A 14,693-nucleotide genomic window follows, 5' to 3' on the forward strand; every position below is an offset into this window, starting at 1 on the left:
ATTTCTAAATAATATTGCTAAAAATCGCAAGAATTTCCATTCTTCAAATGGATAATATTTCATTCAGTAAGAATCAACCTGTTAATATGAAATTTCTTAAGCAGTCCGGGAGAAGAAAGAGTATCACATGACTTGGAAAATCAATCTGACGCTATATATAATGAATACAAATCAAAATGGATAGTTTAAAAACATCCTTTAAGTTGAAATACAATTGACAAATATATTCAAAGGCATTTTGTATGGTTTATTACTGACTCAGAAATAATAAAATGCAGAACAAATCATTGTGGCAACTCTACGCCTTTCCCATAAGCTGTTGTCTATGTCCAGACTGTTGTCAAAATAATGCAAGACAAAAGGTTTGCAGGATGAGAAATGAGTTTGAAGTTCTATGGTGACAGATTTTCTAGTAAAATATATTAGATTATATTCAGTATGCAAAATACTTTCCTTTGTTCATCTGAAAGACATCAAAGATCCCTGAAAATTTTACATCCAAGAAATACAAGTTACCACTTGCACAACATTTTTTCTGTTTTCTTTAATGCAGTGTTAAAAAAAGTATACTTTTCTTTTGCTGGAAAGAATAAAAATTACTAGGAAATGTATCAAATATTATAAAATAATATATTCAGGATACTAATATATGTTAATGAATATAACCATTTGGGTAATTTTAATAATCTATATGTACTTTCATCATTTGCATGCTTATTAATATCCTTACAACAAAAACATGGTAGTTAAGACAAACTGTTAAATAAAATGCTTAGCTAAATAAGGAATTTTCTGGTCTATTAACCTTTTAACATCTTCTCTGAACTCCTAGTTTCATATCTTGTAGATGATAATTCTGAGAGAATTTTGCAGTTATTATCACCTCACACAATTTTGAGGTTGGTACCATGAGTTCTCTCCGTAAAAGAGTATTTTTGAAGAAATATATTTGAGACCAAGAATGAGTAAATTTAAAAAATTAAGGAGATATATTAAACTACTCCTTTTCAATGAACAAAGTTAAATATATATCTAAAAGTGGATTTCAGCTATTGATGTGTAGCAAAGTTATTCATTCCAGAATTGTGTGTGTAATATTTCCTTATCTTCTTCCCATTTATTCCTTTACATAATTTTTTTCAGTCTTTCTTCCTTTCATTGTTTCCACACAACCTTAAATTATTTTATCTAGCCAGTCCCCTTCCTTTCAAATATCAAATAGTTTACCTTTCCTCACATATCCATGTTCATTAAGTTTCTTCTCGTAACAAGCTTCTACAAAACTAACTTCATTAAATTTTCTGTCCACAGAATATTCATCATACTGCAAAAAGGGAAATTCTGTGCGGTTTATTGCTTTCTTGCACTTTAATATTTAGAGCTGTTTGAAAGCTATTGGCTACAGATTTTTGAAGTATACATATATTAATTGTTTAATTATTGGTCAATTATGTTACCCTGAGCTAATAAATTTCCTAGGTAAACTGCAACGCTTTAATATATATATATTCTGAAGTAACTATAAAAGGGTATATCTGCCAGGTAATATAGAATCATAGAATCGTGTAGTTTGGAAAAGTCCTTTAAGATTATCAAGTCCAACTATTAACCTAACACTGCCAAGTCCACCACTAAACCATGTCCCAATGCACCACATCTGCACGTCTTTTAAATACCTCCAGGGGTGGTGACTCAACCACTTCCCTGGGCAGCCTGTTCCAATGCGTGAATATTAAACATCTAAACACAATCAAAATAGTAGAAATAGTAAGAGAAAAATAAGCTTAAGGTTATCAAGGTTACTGTAACGTTATCTTCTCACAGCTGTTCTTCATAGAATAATTAAAGTCAGAAAGGGATCTCTGGGTTTCTTCTAAGGAAAATCATATCACAGAGGGCTTGTCCAGCTGAACTGGAAAATCTCCAGATAATAAGATAACACTCTCAGGGCAACCAAATACATAAACTGCTATGTTCTAAACTAGCTGCATTTTTTGTCAGGTTTGCATTTCCATATTTAGCTTTGAAGAATGTCAGAAATCCAGCCTGTAGGTCATGATTGCATTTTAATGTGGTTAAAAGTGAATCTCACAAGAGGAAGCACTGTCTTGTCAGCACTTAGTTGAAAAGAGCTGCAATGTCTTAGGCTATTATTGATGTTTTTCCTTTCTTTCTTTAGTATTGAAAAAGCTAGAGAATAATGTGATTTGACTTTTGAAATGTAAAGCTTCGTAAGATTCCATAAGTTGAAATACAAACAATATTTTAAATATAGTACTTAGAAATCATTAAAGGTAGTGTTGGTTGAAGAGATTATAAATGATAAATGTTGTTCAAAAATGCAACATATAAATAAAATAACAAATATTATAGCCTATTTTTTCAATAAAATAAAGACTACAAACAGGGTTGTTTTATTCAATTGCTATTTTTAAGGGTTTTATAGAGTTAAAGATGAATATGACACAATATGGTTTAAATGGAGAGACTTATTTGAAACAGCCATATTTGATATTTATTCAGGTATTCTCACCCTATATTGACTTGATTTCCGTATCTCTTTAGAACAATATAACTAGCTTGTTAATAGGCAAGGTGCCATTTTAACAGATGGTTGAGAGTCTAGAAACCAAAAGACCATGAGTGAACACCATATGTGTTTGCTGAGAGCATAAGTCCCAGTCAGAAACACTCAAACATCTGCCTGTCCTAAGGTTATAAACCTATGGTTGAGGGGATGTGCCATCACTAATCGATTTTTTCAAAAGACATGCTTATAGCAAAATTCATCAGTCAATTGCTAAAAAAGTTTAAGTATTTTCTATTAGGGAGAAAATAAATTGCAAATTAAATTTTTGCCTTATAAAATTTCTCTAACTAGGTAACCAGAACGGAGCCAATGGCTCTAGCGTTTTGCAGATTAGTGGCTTAGAGTTTTCACAGCAGCTTATAGGCACTTTACCACAAACAGCTGTAAGCTTGAGATATTGTTGTATTGTTCCTCCAAGGAGTTCTGACCAACTCATTTTCTGTCCATTTAAAAATGGTTTCTGCTGTAATAAATAAGAAGATTTTCTCAGTGGTCAAATGGCACAGCATATTGGAACAGAGGGAGATTCTTGTCACAGGAAAGTTATTATCTTTAAGGCTAAGTATATTTGTAATGCACTACAATAATTATTTCTAATAGTTTTTCTCTAACAAAACAGTCTCTAATGTCATTCCCTGCACTAATATTTTTTCCTATTTACATTAATACAATTAAATAACAGCAGTGGACGAGTCTTTTCCTAATCAATACACGTAATTATCCCCATACTAAGTTGTTTTTTTATTAGAAAATTAATTTCAGCTGAACCTTTTGTTGATTCATGCATTTCTCAGCTTAGAATTTTGATTTCTTATCTGATAATTGTCATTATACTTTTAAGAAATAAAAACATCTGCAAGTCTTTTATTTAATGATAATATGTTTAATATAGAAAACATGTTATTCTATTGAGATTATAACTTTTGATACACTCCTACGAGTTCTGTACAGACCATGTATTAAAATATAATGATAATGGTTTATAAATGCAATAATGGTAAATGACATTATAAGTCACTTGACAGGGCCAAACAAAAAGCTAGTCAAACCAGATTTACCATTTGTTGAAGCTATGTATACTAATATAGCATTTATTGAGTAAGTAATGGTGAGGAAATTGTCTAAGATATAGTCATATTGCTTAACAGTACAAATTAACAGTAGGCTTTTTGACCATTTGACATCCTGGGTTTTGCTTATCTTCAGTCCATAATATTGCTTATTGAGAATATATCAGGTTTAGCAGCAGACTGCAAAAGGACTATGAGTAATAAGATAAAAAATATTGGACATTTATATGAAATCTATTAATGCTGTAAAAACAATATTTTGTTTCATTATACCTGTTTTCAAAAGTGTTTGTTTCAAATATATTTTGAAAACTGGCAAAGTCTAAAAGCAACATTTTTAACATTAATGAATATGCAAAATCATTTAAGTTCATTAAAACACAGTCTAAAAAGCTTATGATTATAACTGTTACTTTACAGTCCTAGACAATAAAGTTTTAGAGAGAGGATCTTAGCAGAACCGAAGGAGGTAGATGCTTTATTAAAAAACTAAAGCCTAAAACCAAATGGGGTTTTACAGAGCCAAAGACAGTATTTTGAATCGTATCTTCAAATGAACAAGTGCACAGGTGTAGCAGCCTTAATGCAGGTGGGAAGGATTCCAGTGTAATCAGCGTTCCACTTTTAGCCACATTACAGATGCTCAATCCAACAACAAGAAGAGATAAGGAACTTTATTTATTTGTAAACACATGTACACATATCACTATGTGCACAGTAAATACAATTTATTTATATAATTTGAAGCACTTGCATGAAATAAGAAATTATTTTCCATGTTATTAAAATTGCTTGTTTTCTTAATTTTCCTTGTAGACTTCATAGACAATGTGTTACATGTAGTCATAGAAATAATGCTTTTATGGGTTTGTTTTGAAAGCATTTGTCAGCTATCCTGAAGTTTATGTGCGTTTTTACTTTCCTGTTTATGGGGAAAGAAATTGCACTTTACAAGACAGGTAAAAATTATCAAAGAATATTTAATTACTAAAAGAAACAGTTATGAATAATCACTAGCCCAAAATGTGTTTGTAAAAATGTGTTTTATGAATAATTATGAGAAGAAACAAAAAGACATTTTAATTGAAATATCTCATGTTAACTGAAATCATGGTGGATTTTGAAAAAAAGTTTGCCGTGCCTGTTTATCTCATAACATAATGCTTTCTCGCTCATTTGTAATAACAGTTTATTTTACAATTAATAAACTTTTTCTTCTTCATTTTCTTCATTTTCTTTCTTCAGATGGCCTCATTCAGAAAGACAATAAAATGTATACTTAATTTCAAAGGGATGCATCTCTTGATTTCCACAGAAGCAATCATGTATGTAAAGATAGTTGTGAACATAAATAATTTATTGAATCCTTGTTATGTGCAAGTGATCTTCATGTAAATGGTCAACAGAGAATACAAAATTGTTAATCCCAGTTAACAAAGTTTACTTATGACTGACAGGATTGGGTTGGAAAACGTCAGAAATATAATCCAGTTTTTATTGGTAAAATAGTTGTGGACTTTTTTATAATTTGTAACAAGTAACAAAATTAGAAGGAAAAAAATCCAAATGAGATAAATCAATAAGTAAAGGATAACTTGAAATACATTATATAGCTGTATTTCAGAACTACATTTACTAACTCTCTTTTGCCATGATGGTCATTGTCAATATCAAAGACAAAATGTTCTTTTCTGAAGTTTGTTTTATTAACAGATGAATGGATCACCAGTACTTTTGAGAAACTGAGTTTTATAAATATTATTAAACAAAAGAATTCTCTGGAATAATTACATTGTTTTGAGACATTGGTCTTCAGTTGTATTAAATCAATGTCTCTTCTGCGTTTATGCTAAAAGCATATACTTTCTATTTCCGTAGTAAATAGAAGTCTTTATCTTTAGATGTTCATGAGTGGTTGCTGCAGGTCAACAGACGCATAGACAACTGCAATGTATGTAGTCAGCTGCTCTGTGGGGGACCCAGATGATTCCTACTTACCTCTGACAGATTTTTTTCTTCTTTCTATTTCCTTGGTGTTTGCAATATAAACATTCTTTGATACAGGTCATAGGATCATTTCAGAATTTACAAGCATTGTAGTTTATATGGACAATAATTGTATACATACTTGTTTACATTTTAAAATAGAAAAAAAAAGATATTTCTTTAAAAAGTAAACCTTGAAATTGCATTGGAATGCAGCTATAGGATGCATAACCAAAAAAATATTATCAGTGAAAGTTCACAAAAATATTTCATGTTTTCTTCTACCATATTTACATTTTTACATTCTTTTTTTTTTTACCCCATGTTTCATTTCTTTTCAATTCTGTTACAGTGGATCCTTTTTTCTTATTCTGACCACAAAGCATCGTTAGCCAGATATACAAAATCTGCAGTTCTTAATTTAAATTTTGTATTTGTGTGCAATTCTTCACCTGTTCTATTATGATAGACAATTATGTTTTCATTATGAGATATTTCTTTTTTAGTGATACATTTTTTCCAACTGGAAAACTGACTTCATTTCTTAACACTGATGATTCGAATGTCTTTCCTTTTTACCTATGCAGAGGTAGTGCAGAATGTATATGTGTTGCTAGTAGTTAGAGTTTTGTCTATTGAAGTATCTCGGAAAGGCATTATGAACAGTTCCTAAAATGTAAAACTTTGTCTTCAAATGTTTGCTAAAGAATAAAATAAGGGGTTTTTATATAATCATTCAGTCAAGGAGAATTAATAAATAGTTTCAAAAAAACTTTACAGTGTACGGACCACGTTAGCATGTGATCCAAATCCACAAAACGTAGTGAATCTTGCTGTTTATTCTAATTTAATTCTTTATTAACTTTACCTAAATTTAGCTACATGCAGGTTATGTGTTTAAGTCAGGTCTACATTTGTCTTCACTAATGTTCTATAATTCTCTGTGGTCAGCCAAGAGATGGCAATATGCTAAAAGAAACTAATTTGTCATAAATCCTTCACATCTGACCCTTACAACTGGACTAGCATATCATGAGTTACTCTTGGAGACACCACTGGCTGCAAAGATAGCCTGGCTTAGTAAGCTTAGACTATAGAACTCTATATAGCAAGAGTTAAGGCTAAACCTTAACCCGGTAATTATATTTAAGTACTGATAAAGACTGTTTCCTAGTGCATTGTGTGATGCTGTAAGATCACAGTTTTAAATAGTTAAGCGGTTGCAGTAGAACAATGTAGGCTACAATCTTTTATTATTTAAATAGAACACACTCTTTGTTCCCTTCAGTTATGATTTTTTGGAATCTGTGAGAGTGTTTTAAATTATTAAAAATAAAAGACAAATATATAATATCGTCTTAGAAACTGATTAAGGATTCATTCATGAAAAAAACAGTAACAATTTCAGGTTTGTTTCACTGATATTTGCATTTTTGCAAGTACTCCCTAAACCTTCTCTAGCTCTTTCTTATTTCCTCTGTAAAGTTGTTACTATGGAAATTGCTTACAGATCTTATTAAATTAATGGTTCTCTGGAGAATGAAATAACCAGGATCCCACTAGATTAGATGTTCAGAACTATGTAGGTATTTGTCACAAAACCCCTTCCATCTCGAACTACTTGTAACAGTTTAATTGCAATATAACAGAAGAGCCAACTCTTGCTATGAATAAAAACACAGGCTATGTATTGGGTGTGAGTGTCAAGGTGTTGGCAGCCGGCAGGGGCTGCAGCAGGAACCTCTGTGAGAAGAGGACAGGGCCTGCCCTGTGCAGGGCACAGCCCATGCCAGCCATCTCTGCAATTGACCCACCGCAGGACGCAGCTGGGCCCATCAGTCAAGTGTGTGGCACCTCTGGGAAAACATGTTTAACAAAGGGCAAAACACTGCACAGGAAGCGAGGAGTGAGGAAAAAAGTATGAGAAACAATCCAGCATATGCCAAGGTCAGAGAAGGAGGAAGAAGAGGTGCTCTTGGTGCTGGAGCAGAGATTCCTCTGCAGACTGTGGAGAGGACCGTGGTGGAGCAAATTTCCACACTGCAGCTTATGGAGGACCTGACACCACAGCTGGTGGATGTTCCCTGAAAGAACTGCTACCTGAGGAGAGCCCACACTGGAGCAAGTATATCCTGAAGGACTGCAGTCCATGAGAAAGACCCATGTTAGAGCAAATGTGAGGGAAAGGACTCGCAGAGAGGTACTGTTATGGGCTGACCGCAACCCCTCACTCCTCATCCTTCTGTGCCACTTGGGGTGGGAGGTAGAGGAGTTGGGAATGAAGGAGTGAAGTTGAGACTGGAGAAAAGGGGATCATGGCAGAAGGTGTCTTAATTTTTTGTCTTTGTTTTGCACCATCCACCTTTATTTTTAATTGGCAATAAATTAAATTAATTTTCCCCAAGTTAAGTTGGCTTTGTCTGTGACAGTAATTGGTAAGTGGTTTCCCTGGTTTTATCTTGACCCACGAGCTTTTCCATCTTATTTTCTCCCTCTGTCCTGTTGAGGAGGTCGGGTGAGAGAGTGGATGGGTGAGCGTATGGCAGCCAGCCAAGGTCAACCCACCACAGGCCACTATTAATATCTTGGCCTTGTCAATAAGTCATATATGTCACTATTTTTGTGTTAGTTCTAATTTATTTTTATGTCTTTCTAAATGGTATAAAACTGTTACAGAGATGAATTCTCATTTTCTGTATGAAATCTAGGAAACTACTCTAGGAAACCACAAAGCATTTATAAAGTGTATTCTTCTGAATATTTAATAATGGACTTTTATACTTCATTATTACTTTCCGAAATGATTGGTGAGTCCACTTGTTCAATGTAAAACTAGGTATTGTGTAACTATGATTTTGAAGACAGGATGCAGAAACACTGTTTCTTTTCCCCTTTCTTCAAAAGAAATTAATTTTGTCTGGTTCTTCTCTCTGTATGACCTTCCTTAGGCTTCCTGTAGAAGATGGATCCAGGAAACCACTGGATTTCGTTAATATTAATGAAGATACCTCAAAATTTCTACCTCCTAAGAGATGATAAAAATATGCAGTATTACAGCTAACAAGTATATTTATGTGGGCACTAAGAATTTGATTTAATTTATTTAATTGGTAAATTAAAGGAAATAAAATTTCAAACCCCATGGGTAAAGGATTTGAAATACTCTAGTATTCTGTTCGAAATACAAGAATTCCCATGATACAAATATAGATTAAAACATCATAAATTGTGGTTCAGGCTATAATCCCATTTACATGACAGTAAAGCTGGAATAACAAAGTGAAAATCAATAAATTTACTTTTCAGTGTCCGTTATCACACACATTACGTAAGTTTAAATACTTACGTGAGGCTTAAATTTCAGTGATGTTAGCAAGACATATTTAATCATTATTATTATAAACACAGCACATACTATCTTCAAAATTGTGAATAAAAATATAACTTCCTTTAGTGTTCTTAGTGTTCATTTATTAAAAAAAAACATATTTAAAAAATATTTTCATGCGTAAAATTAGAATGAATTTTGCAGCCTTTTTAGTTAATCGGTTAATATCTGACAGTCACAAGAAAGTACACTAATGTTATCTATGTTTCGGTATTAGTTGAGCTCTGATGAGACACTATATTGCATAGATTTGTGTGTATGTATATACACGACTCATGCCTGACAAGTTATATGGCAAAAAGCAGTCTTTCAAAAAGCCCAGGATCTTTTTGTGTTACTATTAGTGTTGCTACGTCTACTACATTCCTACCTGAAAAAGGCGGACAAGATTAGGACTTAAATTTGTCCTGCAGTATCTTCATCAGAGATCATTTATATCAAATGAGGATCTCTGTTCAATGTGACTTTGTAGCTAAAAGTTCAATTTCATTAATTATATAGTCACTATAGAGTTTTAATAAATTTCTGGGAAACATACGGCAGTTAGTATTTCACCACAAGCATGGTTTCCAGTAATGAATGTCAGAGCTATTGTGTTCATCTGCCATGCACATGTAGAAACTGTTTAAAGTCCCTTATCTAGAAGTCCTCGACAGACTAAAAGCTGTTGAGGAACTAGCGGTATATCCAAAGGCTGTGAACAGCAAGGAGGCAGTTAATAAGAATCTTAATTTCTGTTACTAGGACGAAGTAGATGAAGATATGTAGAGACAGTTTGTACTAATATTTAAGGAAGTCCCAACGGCCCCCTGGCAATATTTACAAGGAAAACATTTTAGATCCTCCAGAGGTATTGGTGAATAGTATTTTGTGGTAACACTGAAATTATAAATCCATTTGTTTTATATGTTCCCAGCCCTATAAGCAGAAATTATATAAAAATGTTCTTCAGCATAAATTTACCATAAAATGTGTTTAATCTTTTTTTTTTTTTTTTCCTCACATTTCACTTTTTCTCTATCATGGTTTTCCAATCAGTTCAAAAGCTGATATTTTTAGTAGGGTGTTTTCTGATATCTGCTTTATTCTAATCAGAGATAACCAGGTTTGTGACAGTTTTATAATATCTCTTTTGTAAATGTTTTGTAAACTAATAAGCACATTGTAAAACATTTAATGCAGGAACTAATAAAGCATGCTATATGCCTTAAGAATTAAGGGTGATAGTGGTGGTTCATGTTTAATTTTTTTTTTCCAAGAAAAGGAATAGGCTCTAGAGTGACCGGCAAACTTGACAACAGTGACCTAAGGAATATTAGTTGGAGGCTTATCTTTCTTTTAATACCTTTTCCTTTTCTTAATATATCTACAAAGTAATGATGAAAATGGTACAATAATGAGATTTACATCATTTTCTTGGAACTTACTGATTTTGTTTTATACAAGCGGACTCTTGTTGCCTAATTCATATCTAAAAAGAGAATATTTACAATTGCCCTAGGCTAACAATAAGTTTACATTTAAAAAAAAAAACAGTTCATCAGTACCTCAATGGTATTACAGTGGTTAAACAACTCAGAAGTGTAGCCTCTCAAGTGTGTTTCATTAATTTTGGACAACAATTTTCTGGCCTTTTGAAATGCAGGAACACAAAGTTTCAAGGGATTTCATCATTTCAATAATTTTTACTTTGCTTCCCAAGGTGGAAAATAGATACACTGAATTTCACTTTATATGTGCAGCATTTAGAATATTTCTACTTTTGCAATCTCTCTAGATATGCATTTAGAAAGCTCCTTTATTTAGATGCCTCTCTGCTTCTAAAATACCCCAATATGTATAAAGCTCACATACTCCTTATGTGTGACAATTCCCAGCAGCTTCTCATGATGTATTTTGTTATCTTAATGGCTGTGGTTTTGTCTCAATTAGCTGTGTAGCACTACAGTGGTTCTGGCACTAGGAAAGACAGTGAGAATATTAACTTTTTTACTTCATCCTCACTGAAAATAAAAGCTAAAGTTTTAAGAAATATTGATGAATGAAAGTTTATCATACAATTCCTTAGTGAAATTGAAGCACAATCATTTTGAACGCTTAAATTAATACTGACAATATTTCTCATTATATCATAATCCTAATCCCCTTTTTAGAAAATCAAGATCTGATTTGACAGCAGATAGTCTCTGTTAGTGACTTCAAAGACCTTTTAATTAGATCCCTGTAAGAAGAAAGATAGGTACTTTTACTACTGGTAGACCTTCAGAGGCAAGCGTGTTAGTTCAGTATTCCGACTCAGCAAAGCTCCTAAAATATTGTACCTCTGCAATGCAATAAAGTAATTCCTGATTTTTTTTTCATAACATTATGTAATAGCTTGGTGCTGTTCTTTAACTATTTATGTCATTTATAATTAAAAAGATATTTATGATAGTATGTTATCTGGATGTTTCTGAGCTATATGTACCATGACCCACAAATTGACATGCTGATGTTTGACCAAGCAATGACAAAGCATTGTTTGTTAGCCAATGTTAGCAATATTTCTTCTTTTTAAACAGGTCTTGGAAGTTCTAGTTCTTTTGCTGAAAATGCTTTCTTTCAACATGAAGCTGCCTTATCTATTCTAGTGTACGCATGCTGCTTGGCACTAATAAATAATGTTATCGCATGTCCTAGATTACAAAGTTATTTCTAAGAAATCATAGAATCATGGAATGGTTTAGGTTGGAAAGGACCTTGAAGATCATCGACTTCCAACCCCCCTCCCATAGGCAGGGACACCTCCCATTAGACCACATTGCCCAAGGCCATGTCCAGCCTGGCCTTGAACACCTCCAGGAATGGAGCCTCAACAACCTCTCTGGGCAACCTGTTCCAGTGCCTTACCACCCTCAAAGTGAAAAACTTCTTCCTAATGTTTAATCTGAACCTGCCCTCTTCCAGTTTAAAGCCATTCCCCCTCATCCTATCACTACACACCCTAATAAAAAGTCCTTCCCCAGCTCTCCTGTATGCCCCCATTAGGTACTGGAAGGCCGCAATAAGGTCTCCCCGGAGCCTTCTCTTCTCCAGGCTGAATAGCCCCAACTCTTTCAGCCTCTCCTCATAAGGGAGGTGCTCCAGCCCTCAGATCATCCTCATGGCTCTCCTCAGGACATGCTCCAGCATGTCCATGTCCTTCTTATGCTGGGGACTCCAGAGCTGGATGCAGTACTCCAGGTGGGCTCTCACGAGAGTGGAGTAGAGGGGCAGAATCACCTCCTTTGACCCGCTGGCCACACTTCTTTTGATGCAGTCCAGGATACAGTTGGCCTTCTGGGCTGTGATCGCACACTGCTGGCTCATGTTGAGCTTATCGTCAATCAGCACCCCCAGGTCCTTCTCCTCAGGGTTGCTCTCCAGCCATTCCCCGCCGAGCCTGTATTTGTGGGTTGCTAAATAGAAGAAAAATTTACTAGGACTTTGAAAATCATATACTCTCCTCTCTTCATGATATTTCATTCCAGTAATCATATAGGTAAGTTCAAGCTCCTCTGAAAGATGGCTGAAACCAATTGCACTCTTTTGCTGTGCCTCTGATTTACTGCCATGCCTAGGACTTTCTTAGACTTTAATTTCCAGATATTAAGGTTTCTACCTATAAGAATTTCATATGTTTGGTAGAGACTCTGTAACGATTTATTCTGATAGATATATGTAGATCTGTGAAATCTGAGAAAATAAATTCAATTAACTTTTTAAATCTCCATTTCAAAAGTGATATATATCTCCTTTGTACCCTTTTTGAAACAGAAGGTAAAACCTGTGGGATGGAGAGGTGAATATTTTGAGATTAGTTTAAGGTGTTGAAAAAGGCTGATGGGGAAATAAAAAAAAAGATAAAAAAAGATGGGTTAGTATTTATTTAATACACAGCTTTTCTCACTGAAGTGGTTAATACACAGTATTTCTAAGTAACTGAGTTCAGCAGAAAGAGCTAATGAAATACCCATGGAGCATATGAGTGATCTTTGAAGTACTGTTTACTGATTTGTTTATGTCAGAATACTTCCACTGATACCAGTAGTCACTTCTGATATATATAATACCACTAACAGAAAAACCTGTATTTGTACATCAAAACAAGATTTAAGTGTATGAACAATTTCAGCACCTCACATTATTGGTTTTAGGCTTATAAAAATAAGATAATAGTTTAAATGTCAAAATACACTGACTTAATGCTAAATATTGTCTGTATTCTTAAGACTGAAAAGATTTAAATACCCTTCAGCTTCTCAGGACTGTTCATCTTATACGGCTCAGTCTTTTCCTTAGTGGGTATAAAATCCATGGTCATTAAATGTGCAGTAGTGATTTGTAACAGCTGAGGACTTGTTCACTTTATTTTTTGTTAATTTAGCTTTTTCTCTTTTCTCTGAAGTGACAGCAACAAACACATCAAAATAAAAATATTGTAATTGTTTCAGGAAGCCACTGGCCAAAATAAACAGTTGTCACTTCCAACATTTTTCTTTCTCTAAAACCTTACATATTTGGATTAATCAAAGCTCCACATAAAACTTCCTTTATATTATGAGGTGAGTAATTTGTGTTTTGAAATCTCTACTCTGCACTCTGAGGCCACAACTGGAATACTGTGTCCAGTTTGGGGCTCCCCTGTTCAAGAGGGACAGGGAACTGCTGGAGGGAGTCCAGCAAAGGGCAACTAAGATGATGAAGGGCTTGGAGCATCTGCCTTATGAGGAAAGGCTGAGAGAGCTGGGACTCTTTAGCCTGGAGAAGAGAAGGCTGAGGGGAGACCTTGTTATGGCGTACAAGTGTCTGAAGGGTGGGTTGAAGGAGGATAGAGCCAGGCTCTTTTCAATGGCTCCCAGTGACAGGACGAGGGGCAATGGGCACAAATTAGAATGTAGGAAGTCCCATTCAAATACACGGAAAAACTTCTTTACAGTGAGGGTGACAGAGCACTGGCACAGGCTGCCCAGGGAGGTGGTGGAGTCCCCTTCTCTGGAGATTTTCAAGCCCCGCCTGGAGTCCTGAGTAATGTGCTCTGGGCAATCCTGCTTTGGCAGGGGAGTTGGACTAGATGATCTCTAGAGGTCCCTTCCAACTCTGAAACTCCGTGATTACGTGATTCCGTGAAATTAAACTTCTGATTTGAAATTTTTAGCAAATGTAGTTAATATTTAAATTGGCAAAATCCAGGGTTCTTCACAGTTACTGTCAGCTAAATGTTCAGCATTCATATAGTATTATAAATGTAAGCCTTTTGTCGTCCAAAACATGATATGAACAAGCTCTTTTTTTCATTCTAATCACCTTTCTACACTTGATTGTAACATTAGTTCTGACCTTCAAGACATCAGGAAAACCACTTCTATACATCTTTTCTTGCAGACATTGGGCTGCCTAAAGCAAAGCATTACTCTCAAAGTAATAACAAGGAGGTACCTATGGGTGTTTACTGCAACAATCTAAGGAACATGAAAATATGCAATAGTAATATCACCAAAGCAAGTAAAGAAAAAAAAAACCCACAGTGATTTTGTAAGTATGAATGTTGTTTATTACGCTTTTGCTAAATGCAAAATAATCTGCTGCCTTTTAGCAAACATCTTACCTTAAAAAAAACTTTTTTCCTATTTTACAGTCA

The sequence above is a fragment of the Vanellus vanellus genome (genome assembly GCF_965231255.1).
Source record: "Vanellus vanellus genome assembly, chromosome: 4".
NCBI classification, from domain to species: Eukaryota; Metazoa; Chordata; class Aves; order Charadriiformes; family Charadriidae; genus Vanellus; species Vanellus vanellus.